Source organism: Malus domestica, chromosome 10 (assembly GCF_042453785.1).
Source record: "Malus domestica chromosome 10, GDT2T_hap1".
NCBI classification, from domain to species: Eukaryota; Viridiplantae; Streptophyta; class Magnoliopsida; order Rosales; family Rosaceae; genus Malus; species Malus domestica.
The window spans coordinates 14963710-14969146 of NC_091670.1; the positions used below are offsets into that span (position 1 = coordinate 14963710).

The 5437-nt window shown below is 37.6% G+C and overlaps 1 long non-coding RNA gene across 1 annotated transcript; it reads left to right on the forward strand.

The window, feature by feature from the left end:
- The first annotated feature begins 564 nt into the window (after positions 1-564).
- LOC139188350 (uncharacterized) lies at positions 565-4719 on the forward strand. The gene is made up of 2 exons (XR_011571732.1): positions 565-2832; positions 3430-4719. It is a non-coding gene; the product is annotated as an uncharacterized lncRNA (long non-coding RNA).
- The last annotated feature ends 718 nt before the right edge of the window (positions 4720-5437 follow it).

Sequence of the window (5437 nt, forward strand, 5' to 3'; positions counted from 1 at the left end):
ATGAAACTTATGCCAAGAATTTACTTAACGCGGTTGAGATCATCAACCTTTACTACTTGTGAATATAAGTCCATAACGATTAGGTGAAATTTCCTTATATCCTAGCATTCACTTTATGCATAATAATTAAGCGTGCACTCTCAACCAACACACATAAATCAATGTAATTCACATAGATAAGTAAATTGCATTCACAACTTATGAAACGCAATTAGAAGTAATCAAATCATATTGATAGGAGCATATTTATGCGCCTTAGTTAGCTAGTTCTTATGCATTTATGTTGTGTTTTCTTAGTTAAGTTAGTCTTTTAAGCTATTTTCATGTGTTTTCAGGTTTTAAGGACAAAGTAAGCAAAAAGATGCAATTTGGAGCATTTTGGAGCAAAATTGAGCTAGAATGGAGCTCATGCATGTGGAGCACAAAGAATGGACGAATTTGAAGGATTGAAGAGCTAGGATTGTGTTTCAAAGTTGAAGACTTGAAGAAGCAAAGTTTCCTAATTGAAGATGAAATCCTAGTCAAACATGGATTCCTAGTTGAAGATGGATTCCTAGTTGAAGTTGGATTCCTAGAAGATTGAAGTATCCTACTCAAACAAGGTTTCCTACTTGAAGAAGGGAAGTTGAAGCCAAAGAATCAGCTCAAGTGAAGAAACCTTATCCAAAACATTATCCAAACCCTATCCTATCCAATCCTATCCTATCTTATCCTAATCCTAATCCACCTATATTTCAGCTACTTGGGAGGATTCCTAGCTATATTAGGATGCTTAAAACCTGATTTCTATAAGCCTTATCCCTTCCTACAAAGGTGCCACACCTTATCCCTTGTTTTTCTAGAAATCAGCCACAAAACAACCTTTCTAGAAGGCCTTATCCCTTGTCCTACAAAAGTGACGCCCCAAACCTTTCTAGAACTTCTAGAAACCTGATTATTCCTTTCCCCCTTGGTTTCTAAAAGCCTTAACCTTTTCCTTCAAGGATTGTGTGTTATTATCCTATACAAATTAGGCCTTTAAATCCTTTTCCTTTGCTACATAGGGGCTGCGAATTTCAGCCTATAAATACCATCCTTTGCTGCACCATTTAGTCACCATCCTCTACCATATTTTCACTATTCCATTCACCCAAACATACCTTGTGTGCCGTGAGTTTGCAAGGAGAAGAAGGAAGACAACTTGGAGCCGTGCATGCCATTCAAGGAGCTTGGATTGTGGAGCGTTTCTAGGTGTTTTCTATCTTTGTTTATTTGCGAGTATGAGGAACTAAACCCCCCTTGGCTAGGGGGGGATTCGAAACCATGATTATGCTTGCTATATGATTTGATTACTTCTAATTGCGTTTCATAAGTTGTGAATTCAATTTACTTATCTACAAGAATTAAAACTGATTTGTGTATGTTGGTTGAGGGTCGACACTTAATTTGCATGCATGAATTTGATGCTAGGATATAAGGGAGTTTCACCTAATCGTTATGAACTTATATTCACAAGTAGTAAAGGTTGATGATCTCAATCGCGTTAAGTAAATTCTTGGCATAAGTTTCATGCAATCATAGTAACAAGTGCTTCGTCAATGCTTATGATTTTCATAGAACTTAATGATTCTTGCTTGTATCTCTATTATGCAATCATGTAGGGGACTTGTGGGGAATGCATTGGGTTGTCGTATGCAATCATCCAATTCAATAACATTAGGAAAATCTGAAGGTTAATTTAAGCGGACCTAATTAACTTGGGGCGTTGGGAATTCGTGGTTTATTGAAAAGCAATTAGAGATCGTTTTATATGCAAGTGTGACATGTGTGGAGATGAACCCCTTAGCTAGCCTTCCATCCATCCATTTAAACCAAATTCGTTTTAGAGTCTTTTCAATTTACAAAGTTTTGTTTTGTTTTCAAAATTCGTCCAAAATCAATCCCCCTTTAGTTTTAAGTGTCATATTAGTTAGAAACCCATTTAGTTTGTGTTTTTAGGTGTCTTGAGTCAAGTTTAAACCAATTTTCGTCCAAATTCTTCCCTAGTGTCCAAAACTGCCCAGAAAGTGGTTTTAAGGCAGTTTTGAGTGTTTATTTGCTGTTTTGAGTCTTTTGGTTTGTTTTAGTGTTTTAAAGTTTAGTTTTACATTCTTTGAGTCTAGTTAGTGTTTTAAACTTGTTTTTACGTTTTTGAGTCAAGTCCAAGTGATTTTGCAATCCCTCCTAATCCCCGGCCTAGAACGATCCCTACTTACATACTTGCTACAATTGATAAAAAGAGGGTTAATTTGAGTGTCAACATAATTTTCACATCAAATTTTGGCGCCGTTGCCGGGGATTAGCAAAGTTGCTAATCCCTTGGATTGTTTTATTTCAATTTGTTTTAATTGAGTCCAGATTTTTACTTTGTTTTTGTTTCTTGTTTTTAGGTACTAGTTTATGACTCGGAGCTCTCATCCGGTTCGTGAACACATCTTGGACTTTGACGACGATTTTGAACGAGAGTTGAGACGAAAGAGGAAGAATCCAGAACCTAGTGAATCAAGTTCAAATTCGGAAACCGAAGTTGAGATTGAGGAAGAGGAACCCACGGCACAGGTGGGTGAAGTGGAGACAGTCATGGCACAAGACAATCGTACAATGCCGCACCTCTATGTATTCAATATCCGGCGGCTGCCCAAGGAAAGACCGAGGAATTCGAGTTAAAGTCAAGTTTGCTACACCATATTCCAAAGTACCATGGGTTGTCCATGGAGGATCCTAACAAGCACTTGAAAGAGTTCGAGGTGGTGTGTTCAAGCATGACTCCAATCAATGTCGACGGGAGTATATTGAAGATGAAGTTTGAATTTGGTATGAGCATATGGTGTCACTGGTTCTCGCATCTAAGTAGTAGCATCCATTCATGAGATCATATCTAAACATGCTTCTTAACTCTAGAAATTGCGTTCTTTGTGAAACATATATGTGAGCATTCGTTTTCATATCTACATCAATCTTCTCACATATGACTAGTGTAGGGTGTGGAGTTAGAAAATCTGAGTGAAAATAGAGTGCATATCTTGTAAGGAATTGAGGGAATTCTCTAAGGCATGTTACTACATTCAAAGCATTGTTTTAATTGATTACTTGTGAACTAGTAAGTGGTGGCTTTAATTAAGTATGTGCTTGTGTAAAGATGACTGAAATCTGTGGGGATAACAATCTTTAACATGTCATGTGCATTGGAAATCCCTGAGGCAAATGTTGGAAGGTTTAGGTTTTGTTTTGGTTAGTTTGTTTCGTTTTGTTTCCTTTCTTTTGTTTGTTTTGCTCGAGGACTAGCAAAAGCTAAGTGTGGGGGAATTTGATAGGAGCATATTTATGCGCCTTAGTTAGCTAGTTCTTATGCATTTCCATGGTGTTTTCTTAGTTAAAGTAGTCTTTTAAGCTAGTTTTATGTGTTTTCAGGTTTTAAGGCCAAAGGATGCAAGAAGATGCATTTTGGAGCTTTTTGGAGCAAAATTGGGCTTGGAATGATTATCACATAATTGGAGCCAAGGTTTGGACGAATTTGAAGACTTGAAGATGATGATTCCTACTTGAACAAGGTTTCCTAGTTGAAGTAGGAAAGTGCTTACATGAAGGAGGATTCCTAATCGAGGAAGGATTCCTAATCGACGAAGGATTCCTAATCAACGAAGGATTCCTAATTGAAGATGGATTCCTAATCACAAGAGGATTCCTAATTGAAGATGGATTCCTAATCACATGAGGATTCCTAGAAGAACAAGGATTCCTCCTCCAACAAGGATTCCTACTTGAAGTAGGAAAGTTAAGCCAAGGTTTCCTACTTTGGTTTGATTTTTCCTAATTGTCCCTAAAAGTTCCAGCAATTATGAAGACTTTCTAAGCATTCTAGGACACAAAGCAAAAGCCTAGAACCCTTTTGAACCCTTGCCGCACCCCCCTTTGCATTTCCTCTTCCTTATTTCCTGTTTTTATGCTTTAAAACACCTTCCTTTTGTGTTTTAAACCCTAGCCGAATTTCCCTTGCCCTTTCCTTTAATTTTCTGATTTATTTCCTAATTCTAGAATCCTTAGACTTAATTTCTGATTACCTAATTAGCCTAGGGTTTTTAATTTCCTAATCCCTTTAAATAAACATGTTTGTGCAGCCACAAAGAGAGCCATTCATCCAGAAAATAATCCTTCACGCCAGAAACCATTCTCCATCTTCAACAGCCCCATTCCTTCACCATTCACCCAAATTTCTGCCACAAAACCACCCTAGCCGCACCACCCATCAACCCTAAACACTTCCATACATCCTCCATCCATTCTACATCATTCAAATACCCAAGAATCTGCCCATTCAGTCCCATTCACGCCAGAAACATCACCACTCTCTCTGCCGCACCTATCCTTCACCATTCACCAAATTTTCTGACCAAAAACCACCCTAGCCGTCCCATACACCTATCCCAGTCATAAACCCATCGTTCTACACCATTCATAACCCCCAAAACTCACCCATTCGTGTGCAGCAGCAAGGAGAAAGAAGGAAGGACTCTTGGATGCTTAAGCTTCATCGTTGGTGCATTCTAGGTGTAATTCGTTTTATGCTTTCAATGTTTAATTTCTTTTCCTTTCGTTTTGCTACGAACATGAGTGGCTAAACCCCTATTGGTTAGGGGTAATTTCGAAGCCATGACTATGTATGCAAGTTGATTTAATAAATTCCAGTTATGAGTTCTTGAATCGTGAATGCAATTGGCTTAACTGTGCGAGTAATAACTTATTTGTGTTTGTTAATTAGGGGTCGACACTTAATTGGCTTGCATGAATATGTTGCTAGAATATAAGGTTGTTTCACATAATCGTCACACACTTATTTTCATATGTAGTGAAGGTCGCTAGTCACGATCGCGTTAAGTTCAATTCCTAACATGAGTGACATGATGTCATAGTTGCAAGTGCTTTGTCAATGCTTATAGTTTTCATTGAACGTAATGATCTTTTATTGTATCTTTATTATGATGTCATGTAGGGAACTTTTGAGGAATGCTTTGGGTTGTCGAATGATGTCATCCAATCCAATAACACAAGGAAAACTTGAGAATTAACTAGTGATGTCACGGTTAATTTGGGGCATTGTCATTCATAATTCAACGAAGGAATAACTGGAAATTGAGTCGTTTGCATACTTGTCATGTGTGGAGAAAGAGCCCCTAACTAGCCTTCTACCCATCTATTTCACAAAAATCGTTTTTACAATCTGCCCTATTTCCAATCTGTTTTCTTTATTTTAATTTTCGTCAAAACAAAATCCCCCTTTATTTTAGAGTCTTAGATTAGTTAGAAAGTGTGTTAGTTTATGTTTTCTAGTGTTTTGAGTCAAGTTATAACATAAATTCGTCCAAATTTGTGTTAGTACTCAAAACTGCCCAGATTGTGCTTCTAAGGCAGTTTTGAGTGT